The 14,040-nt window shown below is 34.3% G+C and overlaps 1 protein-coding gene across 3 annotated transcripts in view; it reads right to left on the reverse strand.

The window, feature by feature from the left end:
* Window positions 1-14,040, reverse strand: part of LOC123311280 (D(2) dopamine receptor A) — a 284,840-nt gene that overhangs the window by 9,354 nt on the left and 261,446 nt on the right. The window lies entirely within an intron of this gene.

A 14,040-nucleotide genomic window follows, 5' to 3' on the forward strand; every position in this document is an offset into this window, starting at 1 on the left:
ATGTTCGAGCAAGAATGGGAGTAGAAGGAACTCTCATGACAGACATCGAACGAAGACAACTTGTTTGGTATGGACACGTGCAGAGGATGGATAACACCAGACTACCAAAGCAGATCCTGGAATGGGTACCACCAAATCGAAGAAAACGAGGAAGACCAAGAAAGACGTGGATGGAGGGGGTTTCGAAAGCGATGAGCGCAAGAAATCTGACAGAAAACCAGTGGAATGACAGAAGGTCATGGAAATTAGGCATCGGACAACGACGAAAGACGTTATGAAACCGATATATATATATATATCTAGTTTCACGCACAACAATCATGAGAATCCTTAAACAACATAAATTCCATCCTTATAAGATATGATTGGTTCAAGAACTGAATGAGGATGATCATGATCGCCGACTCCAGTTCTGTGAAGTGGTCAGTGAAACTAGTAAAGGTAATCAAAACTAAGTGTTCGATATCTGTTTTTCGGACGAGTATTTATTTTACATTAACGGAGTTGTAAACCGGCATAACTGTCGGTATTGGTCAGATGAAAATCTAAGACCATCTATTTCGTGAGATGCATACTCAGCTTCCCCAAAAATTAAATGTTTGGGCGGGTATTTAAGGAAATCATATAATCGGCCCTTTTTGTATACCCGGTAGATATTTTGGGGAACGCTATTCATTCAGCCCTCGTGCAAGTATTGGAGAATATAGAATACCATCAAACGATCATTTTCCAACATGATGGCGAACCACCTCATTTCGTTCAACCGGTGCGTCAGTTCTTATATGAAAATTTTCTTCACGCCTGGATTGGAAGAAGGGGCCACCCAGATTACCTGATCTGGCCCCACCGAACTTTTTTCTATTGGTTCACCTAAAATCTAAAATTTACTCTACCCAGCCAGAGTTACTGAATGATTTGCGAACTCGGATCATTTTAATGCCGTCAAATTACACAAATTATACATCACCATCTTACGAAGGCGTAGAAGGGCCACATAATATTTTAAAAATATTTTTCCTTAAATTCCGATTTTCTACAGGCTGTTCTACGACGACGTAGATTTGTTCCTGAATTACAGTTTGCTTTTCTACAAATATTCAAATTCATATAATACTAGGTGTTCTCACATTTATGATGAATGAATGATTATGTACACAGGGTGTAGATTATTATTTGAGTTTTCTTCTATGAGAGGTCATAACAATTATATGACAACCTTTTACAGACATGACATGACATGACATGACATTGAGCTCCCACCCCCCCCCCCCAAAAAAAAAACGGCTACGCTTATATAAGCGTAGGATTTTATGTATACGGAAGGTTCTTGGATATCTTCTGCGTTTTTCTAATGTGGAAGTCGAAACAACAGAGTGAGAACCACATAAAGCTCGTTGGAAATCACCTCTTCATTGAAGAAAACAGAATCCAAGAACCATGTGTACATATGGAAAACTAGTTTTTATATGAGATTCTGTATATCGAGAAAGCCGAAGCAGTCATGTAACAGCCTGTATAATATTTCCATAATACATACATACATTACATATGATTTCACGCAAGGAGAGTTAAATAATATCAAAGAACATACTGTATAAAAAACAATCATATTCATTATAAATGTACGAACACAATATTAATGAATTTCTGTATTCACTAAAACATAAACACATTGTATAATATTACGAAAGCAAAACCTCCCATCAACCCCTCTGCATATATGGAGAAATAATCTATGTCGTCGTAGAACACCCTGTGCATCTAGCCTGTATCGATTTCGAAGTAAAAAAAATTCCGACTTTGAACTCGGAATTTAGTTAATTTTCGACTTTAAACCCGGAATTTAGTTAAATTCCGACTTTGCACTAGGAATTTTGTTAAATTCCGACTTTGAACTCGGAATTTAAGGAAAATATTTTTAAAATAATATGTGGCCCTTCTACGCCTTCGTACCATCTTGAGTAATGTACGTGAGCGTTTTCAGAAAAACTTATAATTAATGCATGGAAGTGAAGGGTGTCCATTCGCAGCGAATAAAGTAATCACAAAAGCAAGTATTCTTATTTTAATCTTCTATTTTACCTCACATAAGATACATGAGGTATCGCAACACCCTCATCTCTGTTCGAAACCAAGGGGTTGTGCTCATCCCCGTTAGGGGACTGCAGTTACGGGGATGCAAAGAGCGGAAAAGTTGTTCCCCCTTGAATAAGAAATTGACTGATTGATTGATTGATTTTGCACATTTTCCTTTTGAAGCCGGAAAATCGAGGTGGCAAGTTTCGTTGAACACTGTATAGAAGCTAAAAGTAAAAAACTGAATCTTTCAGAAAGTTTGGAAATGAATGTGAGTTATCGCCGAACTTACTCAACAAACAGGTTGACCTCAATAACTGACCATTACTGACTTTATTTTAAATATTTGTGTTCAACTAGTAGTATTTTAGTCATTTTAGTTATACGAGGATATATTGAAAAATTCTTAGCCTACTATAGAACCAAACAAAATTTCAATGTCAAAATATTTTATTACTCAACATATTCTCCTCTTAATTGGATACATTTATTACAGCGAACCTGCAACGTCTCTAGACCTTTCAAAAAAAATGTTTCTTCTTGCTCTGCAACACAGCTTTTATTACCAGCTTTGGATAGCTTTCCGCGTCTTTTCTCTTTAATTTTTTCCCCTAGACTGGTCAGTAATGCCGAATAGTAATCTCTCGTTTTTTTTCTACCGATATCCGAAAAATCAACCATGGCAATCCCAAAAAACTGAAGCAAGAACTTTTCCAGTAGATTTTTGGACACGAAACTTCTTAGGTCTTGGAGAACCAGAGTGTTGCCATTCCATCAATTGCTGTTTTGTTTCTGGATCGTAAAAAGGTACCCAAGTCTAATAGTAACAATTCGGTTTAAGAAGTCTACATCGTTTTCAAATCGAGCACAGATCGAACGCGATGATTCCATGATTGCTTTTGGTCAACATTCAAACATTTGGGGATCCATTTTGCACCAATTTATTTGATGAACCCGTTCCTATGAAATATTCAGTGCTTCAGATATCCGTTTTAGCCCAATTCGACGGTCTGATAAAATCATGTCATGAACTGCATCGATATTTTCGGGGACTGATACAGAAACTGGCCTTCCCGATCGGTCATCATCTTCAATGGAAAATTTACCTCTTTTGAAGCTTGCAGTCCAATTTTTCACGGCCGCATACGAAGGACATTGATCACTAAGGGTATTAAGCATTTCTTTGTAAATCTGCTTACCTCTTAACCCTTTTAAATACAGGTACTTGATGATTGCTCGATACTCCAATTTTTCGATTTTCACAATTTCGGTGGACTTCCTTCTTTTAATTTATTGCGTAACTCTGGTTTACTTTTTCGACCTCAAACTTCATACTGTCACTTCTAATGAGTTATTTTTCATTGCTATGGTAACGCAATATTTATTTTATGAATGGAACTGGTCTAGACTAACTAGATATCAATACATCCTCGTAATTATAAAACTTGCATGTGAAATTTGTACTTCCTCTGAAGAAACTAAAGATAGCAAAACACGTGTCGTGGATTAAAAGCTCATATTTGTGGAAATACTATAATCTGTTTTTAGTCGAATTATGGATTTTCATCAACTATTGTCCGCATCGATTCAATAATTTCGAGAATATTTATTGCATTTAGTGAAACATAGGTGCCAACATGAATTTTGTAGATCGCTATTGTTGAAAAAACAGTAACCGGGTCTACTATTGAAAAAAAATATATATATTTCGGAAAACGTTCAATTCTGAGATTGTGTTCTGAAATTACTGGATACAGGTCCTGTTATCTTCCCATTCATACGAGTAAGGGGAGATGGAGAAAGGTTTCAATAATGCACTCCATGGGGATTCGATGCCAGCAATATTTTCATTTGAAATCTTGCCACATCTATATTTTACAGGAAGTAATTCTGGGGATCAAGGATGAAACCTATGTAAACATATTTCAATTATATTAAACTTCAGGGGCGGCCTCAGTGCCAGCAATATTTCCTTCTGAGACATGCTGAGAATATTTTTCAGGGGGTCGTGTTAGTTTAAAAAAACCGAACAATTTCGTACAGTGAGGTGTTAACATTGAATAAATTCGTCAATGACAGTTCTTTCGTGGTACATTTGCTCGGACAAGTCTATTAATATTTTGAATTAAACTCTTTTTGACTTAAGAAAATATTATAAAGCTTATCCCAAATTCGAGATATCACGTCATCCATGATTTCTGTTAAGTGGCAATCCTAATATTCTCATGACAATTCAATTCTGCAAGGGTACCTAGCTATATCATGCCTACACATGCGTACCGAAGAGCGAACTATTATTATCATATTATTCCTTGTTGTCAAAAAATATGCGAAGATGAAGGAATCTTATTCCCCTGAATGAAATGATTCAGACAGTTTGAAAATGGAATGTTTATAATTTCTTTTCTTACTGTTTCATTCTTCGAATACGGAATATCGAATACCTATTAAAATACTTTCTTGTCTATTCCTTAATGATCTTTCTTTTTGGATAATATTCAACTCAAGGCTAAAAGAAATTGATATCTCTGAATTGTTCTCATCAAAAGAAGCTCGGTTTTCTTCAATTGAACATAAGACTTATGCATTGAATATTGAATACTCAATTCATTCTTTCAGTTTTCATCCGACTGCACCAGAAAGGGGCTTATTGTTTTTGATTATATACAAAGGGTTTGGTTATGTGATGAAACTTCGAGAGAAGTTAATGTTGAATGCAACATAAAAAAATTCGCTTCGCTTCGAGGTAATATAAATATGTTTTCCTGCCTAAAGATTTCAAAAACATTCGTTTCATTGGCGATATACTAGTCTTTGACTAGTTCAAATATTTTAGCAGTAGACTCTTGTGGTCCAAAAAATGACTTTTTTCTTTGACTAGTTTTTTCGAAGCGGTTTAAAAGATCATTTTCGTACACAAGATATCACCCCCGTCTTCCAGTTTTCTCATTATGGTCCTAATGAGAAAACGTATCATAAAAATAACAAAAATTCTACGAAACCAACTAAGTTGGATGCTATACATACAGGGTGGGCCATCCATAACTTTCCACCCCGAATTTTGAGCTTTGGGATGGAATAAGGAAAAAACGCTCAGACAGGTCAAATTTTGTTGAAAGGGGGACAAATAAGGGTGTTCAAATGAGTTTGATATCACTACCCCTTTAGCTGCAAACCCTGCATATTTGGAAAGGGAAAAGGGGTCGAGCAGCATCTTGTTGGAAAGGCAATTCAATTTCCTATCTATCTATTTTTTTTCATCGCTTTATTATTATACAGAGTGACTCAGTATTCCATCAATAACTTTCACACGCTCGGACGGGTCGAAAAATGAATCCGATATCACTAGATAATATAATTGCTCTAGTGGTAGCGGCTAGAGGGGTTGTGATATCGAATTAAATTTTTGACCCCTTCGAGCGTTTTTTCCATCTTAAAGATACAAATTCGGCGTGAGACAGATGTTGATGGAATACTGAGTCACTCTGTATAATAATAAAGCGATGAAAAAAAAATCAATCATGCTGGAAATTGAATTGCCTTTCCAACAAGATGCTGCTCGACCCCTTTTCCCTATTAAAAAATGAGAGCTGTTATGGGTTGCGGCTGGAGGGGTAGTGATATCAAACTCATTTGATCAACCCTTATTTGTCCCCCTTTTAACAAAATTTGACCTGTCTGAGAGTTTTTTCGTTATTCCATCCCAAAGCTCAAAATTCGGGGTGGAAAGATATGGATGGCCCACCCTGTATGTATAGCATCCAACTTATTTGGTTTCGTAGAATTTTTGTTATTTTTATGATACGTAATGGTCCTAATGAGAAAAATGGAAGACGGGGGTGATATCTTGTGTACGAAAATGATCTTTTAAACGTTTTGTGAAATATAAGTATTCCTCATATTTTCTCGTATACTGCGCCGTTTCCGAGTAATTTGATGATCAAAAATGAAAAATATCCATGAAATTCGAAAATTTGGGTACGTCGAATGAATGCAACTATTTTGAAAAGATCCACAGATGTGTCCCAGCAAACACAATTGCATAACATCAACGTATCATACATATTGCAACGTTCCGTGTTACATAGCAAAGTTCCGTACACGATCTATCCGTTATCTGTCCAACGAGAGCTCTATGTCCGCCTTTCGCTATGTATACTGTGACGAAACTGCAATATTACATGTTGGGTACACATATAGGAACTTTACCTTACCTTACATGCTATGTGCAAAGAATGATAGCTCTGGTACAGAACATCTGCTACCAATTTGAAATATAACCTCAATAAATACAAGGACATCCAAAATCAATGGATCGCCATATTTGATGAAATACGTACTTATTTTGGGCAAAAACTGTACCAAAACGATAATTTATTGTTGCACCTGATTGATTGTCAGTATTTATACTTGAGACTTCTTTAGTAACCTATGTCTACAATCCGTGGTTGTCTCCCGCTCCGACCTAAAATTCCTTCTCATTCCGGGCTCGAACCTGCTTACTTTTCATCTTGTGTTCCTGAGTGGTCACTCCAACCTATCTAGCTATGGAAACATGAGACTATTACTATAAGGGCACCATATTAACTGTATGGAATAAAAATTGCTTCTCATATCAATGCGGAAACCAAATAATTCTCAAAACTCGAACTAAAATCGCATTCTTTATGTTTTAAAAAATAACTTGAGTATTTGCTTTTCATTTGTCACACAAAATCATCAGATATTCACAATATTGTATCTCTGACGAATGGAATCAGGTTTACAATCCTTGCAAATATTATAATATATATAATAAATTTGTCATACTGATGCATGAATGTGAACATTCAGCATAATTACACAACCCTTCTTTTTCCTCCAAACGTCAATAATTGAGGTTATAAAAGTTGAGTTATCAAAATTCATTTATAATTCGCCTATTTTGGTGGATTCTATCCGCTAGTAGCAAGGATATGTTTAATATCTTTGGCTAGTAGTAAGAAATTTAATAAAACAGTTTCGATAACAGCTACTTTCAGTACTGATGTTTTACGATTCAATAAATCATACCGTAAGTTTCATTGTCGGGATGACTGCTGAAAAATTAAAACTTATAAGTATATGTTACTAGCTGACCCGGCAAACGTTGTTTTGCCATATAAATAATTTCCATGTTGTATCATAAAAAAATAGAAATTAAAAATTTTGTCTAAAAAATAAAAAAAAAATTTAGGGGTGGACTACCCCTAACGTTTAGGGGGATGAAAAATAGATGTTGGCCGATTCTCATAGATAGCTGACCCGGCAAACGTTGTTTTGCCATATAAATAATTTCCTAATGATTAAATTACTAAAATGGCTATTAAAATAAGGGTTGATCGTAGAAGGGTGAAAATTGAGGATTGTATGTATTTTTGTATGTTGTATCATAAAAAAATAGAAATTAAAAATTTTATCTAAAAAATACAAAAAAAAATTTAGGGGTGGACTACCCCTAACATTTAGGGGGATGAAAAATAGATGTTGGCCGATTCTCATAGATAGCTGACCCGGCAAACGTTGTTTTGCCATATAAATAATTTCCTAATGATTAAATTACTAAAATGGCTATTAAAAAATAAGGGTTGATCGTAGAAGGGTGAAAATTGAGGATTGTATGTATTTTTGTATGTTGTATCATAAAAAATAGAAATTAAAAATTTTGTCTAAAAAATACAAAAAAAAATTTAGGGGTGGACTACGCCTAACATTTAGGGGGATGAAAAATAGATGTTGGCCGATTCTCATAGATACCGGATAAGCACAAAAAATTTCATCAAAATCGGTCAAGCCGTTTCGGAGGAGTATGGTAACGAAAACTATGACACATAATATATTTTATATATTAGATGTGCATACTCTCATATCGTAATAATATGGATTTAATGCTCTGATTGCTACATGATATTAACAGAACATTTGAATGAAAATTGTGCATTTATAAATTAATATACCATATACATAGGTAACATTTTCATTCAAAATGATACATATCATAGATAATACGAAATTGATATACCATATACTTTTCATGAAAAACATAACAAATTAATGTATATGATACATAAATATTATATTATGTTTGATATGTATCACGTGAAATGAGAACGTTATGTATCTATATATATATGGAATATTTATTTATAAATCCACAGTTGTGTTTCAAATGTTTTGTTTATGTTATGTGGTACCCTTATGTATGTAACATGTTGGTTTGCTGGGGTAGTGTCACAGATTTAGATAGTTATTCTGAAGGTAATTTTATTTTTTCAAGGGGTGGCACAGCTCATTATGAAAACTTAAAATGGCTATATATTTTTATCAGGACCTTATCAGGAAAAATGGTATAAGAAAAAAGTGTGTTTTTTGACATAAAGAAACTATTGTTAAGGTATATTGTACTTGTCAAATACTCACCCTGTATAGATAATTTGTAGCCGGGGATGATTTGATCATTGATGGGATTTTTTAATCAATTCTTCATTCTAGGGATTAAATGGTTGAAGTTATTGAAATGAAATTTTAACTTTTTTGTGTATTTTCAGGTGAGTGATGTTTTTGAAGTTATTAGAAAATTCCCTTTTTCGTAGGGAAGTAACTTAATGACATGTAATAATCGATACGGGCTTTCACCTTTCATCTTCTACTATATACTAAAAGAAAATGGAACATAGGATATTTATAAAAAGGTTGGAGGTTTCGCGTTATAACGCGTCCGGAGGACGCGGGCGGTCGCGAGCGAAATGTTCAATTTCGACGATTTTTGTCCGTTGACAGCAAATATGGCAAAACTTTCTGGGATTCGCAGAACGAACGGAACCTTTTCGGGGTCCGGGAACGGGCTATGTCGTATCGCCAAGGACCGAGTCATTGAGAGTTAACACATTTGCCCACTTTTACGGTTCCCAAATAACCGAAAATTGCGTAAGAAAAAAGGGTAATTTTGACAATTCTCAATGTCACCAAATTAAATTATTTTCTATCGATGAACGGAGAAAATTTTATGAACTTTGACAATCGATGTCAGTTCGTGATTTATAGGTTAACGTCAATTTTGACTGAAGTATCGTGGAAGCGATCACAGAATGGGATGATTTGAATCGAACAAACACATAGAATGACGTTTTTTGGCCTTGGTATTTCTAAAAGGGCGAAAGGCGAATCTGCCCGTAAAGGTGAATCTACCTACGAGGTTGATCTCCTGGCCATACTAGTAATAATCTATCTAAAATGCATGGTTTTGATAACACTATAAAAACATCAATTCCTCCTAAAGTGTACGTCATGGACCTCAAATAACATAAAGTAAAAATTCGCATTCTATAAGTTTAACCATTTCATCCCCATTATAAAAAAAGGTTTATAAAAGACCAATCAATGACCTGATAATTCTCAGCAATAATCAGGATACATTCTCTTTCTATAAATGAAGTATGTACTTAATTTCGTGTTTTGGTCATATGGTCGTGACCTACTATCAATAAACTAGTTAATTAAGAGTACAAAAAATGTCAGACTGCATTTGTGGGTTTTAAATCAGCGCTATATTGTACGTTCTACGTAAATGTCTCAGTAATTTAGTGTTTTATCAAAATGTGAAACCACTTCGCAAATTATGAGCCTATCGTCTCTCCTCAGGATCTGCTTCTGAGCAGTCACCCTTAGAACATTGTACATATTAAATGAATAATGTGGGGGAGAATGAAATCATCATGTCGGAACTAAAATTTCCGTTGTTAACGTCTTCCAATAGGTGTGGTCATATATATTGCTGAAGAAATTAGGGTTAAGTTTCCCAGTTAGGCTTCCCTCCATAACGAGCATTTGTTTTTTATCTTGGAAATGCTTTTCCACGAAAAAAGTGTTCTATTGGCCAAAATTCAAATTAGAATAAGGTAGCAGCAACGTCGTAAAGCTGAAAATATTTCAGAGCAATAAAGCCTTATTTCCGAGTTATTATGCGATCAATTCTTTCAAATAATGATTGTGAAGTGAATACCTAGCTACTTTGAATGGCTTTGTGATCTTCTATCTCCCGATTGGGACCATTTTACCTTGAACACCCTGTATGCACAAGCGGAGTCGGTAAAAACAGTTAAAGCCCTGAGATGTAAAGCTCGAACTGAACGATAGTTTAAACCAATCAAGATTCAGTTAATGTCATTCTATTTAGTTTCTTCTGTAAAACGAATAGAAGGCAATCAAGGAAGCCCTCTATCAACTTGAGTACCTTGGGAACATGCGGTCTGGAATCCACGATCCAAGACATTACACCTAATGGTGAGAGGATGATTAGAATTTATGACCGTTGGAAGATCACATCAATAACTTAAGCACCCGTTCATGTAACTGGTGAATTATTATTCACTGCAGAAATTACTCCCTATTCATCAGTTCACAGTTTATATTTTTGAAATTTTCGAGCCTTACCATAACTGCTAATGAATTAAGTTTTGAACATAATGCTATGCGAAGTGACGTGCGTAAAAGCGTAGATAGGTTTTCACTCAATTTCCATCACTGAATTTTTTTCATAAATAATGAATATATGAAAGGAGTAGCACATGATTATTATTTATCATTGCATTAATGTAGATCATAATTTGAAATTGAAGGCAAGGCATAGGCCTTGCCGTTTATAGAAACGATTAGAATCTTATCTTCATTACATAGTTTTGATTATATGAAGTACCTATCTCAAAACAAGATAGCATTTTCGGTCCAACACTGTTTCTGATTTTTATTAATGACTAGCTCTCTACCCGCCCGCTTTGCAGGACTAATTTTTTGAGAAAAATATTTATTCTCAAGATGAAAATCTCCTTGAAGTGAAAACTAACTCCACAAAAATATCACTTCCTTACTGCTGCATCTAAATGATATAAGAACCAATTGAATTGCCATTCCGTCTGCAGATGGATGATGGCTACCTCACAAATAACTGTCTAAATTTGTAATTAATTATCTTCCTCAAATAATAGAAAGTGGGATTTTCGGCCACACGAATAAATAAAACTAGTTAATCAGAATCAGAAGGCAACAACAAAATCTCACTGTAGAAACCCATATTGTTAAAGTTAAAGACACTTTTTTCATTTGCAAAATGACAAAGAGTGGGTTTTTCGTACGCCACGACTCATAAGTAAGGCATCTTTTGAAACTCTTTTGGGTTTTCACTCACAGTCTCTGGAACACAATCCATTAAAAAATTGAAATGATCGATTAGCTCATGCGTAAATTCTTGCACAAATTTGTCAGGAGCTACTCAGATTGTTGTCTGATAATTATTTCAAATTTTTAATTGATTTTATTTCAGAGACTAGGAGTGAAAACCCTAAAGAGTTTTAGAAGACGCAGAGTCCTCCCAGATTGAATATCAATCGATATCCTATAAGTAAGAATCTCGAGATTCCAACGAAAAATTGGCCAATGCCACATTTTCCATTATATCGATCGGAAAAGTAAATGATACTTTATATGTTTGAAATAATTTCATTTTGAGAAAATCATGATGATTATACAGGCTGGTCCAGATCGTAACCAAGAAACCACGTATTCTCGAGGTCATTAATAAAAACAAACGTGGTTTTTACATTCTTGGTCTATTTGAATTTTATAAAATACAGGGTGGTCCAGATCGTAACCAATAAATTTTAACCACGTATTCTACATAAAAAATAAGCCCTAGTTTGTCATATAAACATATGTCGAGAAATGTTTCCTCTCCGAGATACGGAGTGTTAAAATTATAGAAAAAAAAATGTTTTTTATTGATAACTTTCACACTGCTTGAAATATTTTTATGAAATTTGAGACATAGGTTTTGAGCGTCAAGGAGCACTTTTAGCATTATATCATTTCATTTCTATTCTACCAGTGGCGTCTGTACCGCAGCGAGACTGAATATTTTCAGATAAAAAAATGACACGCCACTGGATTTTCCGACAAAAAAATTACTATTCAAATTCTTATTTGATTTGGAGCAAATTCGGTCTCCTGACTTTTTGCTGTACGAGGCACCGTTTCCGGTTAAAAAAATAAAACACATTCTCATGTATGAAGAAATCGCCAAAGTTTGGTATAGCAAAAATAGTCTTATTATTATTATGTACCTACCATATCAAATTTTGGCGATTTCTTCATGCATGAGAATGTGTTTTATTTTTTTAACGGGAAACGGTGCCTCGTACAGCAAAAAGTCAAGAGACCGAATTTTCTCCAAATTAAATAAGGATTTGAATAGTAATTTTTATTGTCGGAAAAACCAGTGGCGTATCATTTTTTTATCTGAAAATATTCAGTCTCGCTGCAGTACGGACGTCACTGGTAGAATAAAAAAGATATAATATTATGCAAAAAGTGCTCCTTGACGCTCGAAACTTATGTCTCAAATTTCATAAAAATATTTCAAGCAGTGTGAAAGTTATTAATAAAAATTTTTTTCTATAATTTCAACACCCCGTATCTCGGAGAGGAAACATTTCTCGACATATGTTTATATGACAAACTAGGGCTTATTTTTTATGTAGAATACGTGGTTAAAATTTATTGGTTACGATCTGGACCACCCTGTATTTTATAAAATTCAAATAGACCAAGAATGTAAAAACCACGTTTGTTTTTATTAATGACCTCGAGTTATCGAACGAGATTTGACTTTTGTTTTCAATCCTACCAAAAACTGTGCTAAAACATCGTTTTCCATGATATTGATTTTCAAAATTTAGGATTGTGCCATATACAAAATAAATGGAAGAAGAAATATGCGAAAATTCTAGAAAAGATATTTTTCGTGACTTCCGAGTCAGAATGTGATTGAATTGCCCTACTGAATATTTTGTCAAGAACTGTTCTTCCTATATCCAAGTTTGAAAGAATAATTAGTCTGCGAAAATTATGAATAGAATACTCTAAAACAAATGCAGATGCTCGTAGGCACTAGGCGGAAGTTATGGATGGGATTGCAATAAAGGACATTTTGCTGCAATCTGTTTATGATGAAAACGAGTTCCATATAGAAAATTATTTCTGAATATTGAGGAAAAAAATTGTAGGTTTTATTAAGCTATTTCCATCATTGCGGATCCTTCTCTCCGAATCTCCCTCTCTGCCAGATCCACAGATTTAAAAAGTATAGATTTGCATTGAGGAGGAATCTGAAATCCCTAGTTTTCCACTATAATTTTTTTATGATTATTTTCCGAATTTCTTGTATTATGTAGATAATAACAATTCAGTGATGGTTGATAGATTTTTCGAAAAAAAATTAGTTATTGCATGAATCGACATAATAGTCAACATTTGAATTACGAAACTCTGTATTAATCTAAGGTAGAATGGTTCAAGACAATTATTCTTCTCCGAATTGACTGAATAACTATCTCAATTAATAACAGAAGAATTCCTGAATATGGCTGGCGAATGCTTGCCGCAACTTTGTTGTGAATGTTCCGAACTGATGGAAATAGCCAAATAGATCATAAAATAAATTTACCATCATCAATTATTTCACGTCGATTAGGGTAAGGAAATCCAATGCTGCTAAATTACAAAGAAAGTCAACAATTTTTTTTATAAAACTACTATACCTACAGAATATTTGTATGTACCAACAGATTTTCAGATCAAGTCTCTACTTGATGAAAGTTCATTTTGAATTTGAATTGAATAAAAATTAAATCTTCCATAAAATATTCTAACAAACAGCAATTGTTCCGCTAACACCGTAGCTTCATTACTTTCAATCCTCGTACATCTCGAGACTGTCATTTATAAACAACCAACTTGGAATGTCCCCAGAGTAAAAAATTAAAACTCCATCGAAAAAATTTGAAGTGATCAAGTCTGGTGGTCTCCTTTCAATTGGCTCTCTTTTACCAATCCATTTCTCTTGAAAATGATCAGCTAGCCGATTGCCTCACAGGATGAAAATAATGAGGTGTA

Source organism: Coccinella septempunctata, chromosome 4 (assembly GCF_907165205.1).
Source record: "Coccinella septempunctata chromosome 4, icCocSept1.1, whole genome shotgun sequence".
Taxonomy (NCBI): Eukaryota; Metazoa; Arthropoda; class Insecta; order Coleoptera; family Coccinellidae; genus Coccinella; species Coccinella septempunctata.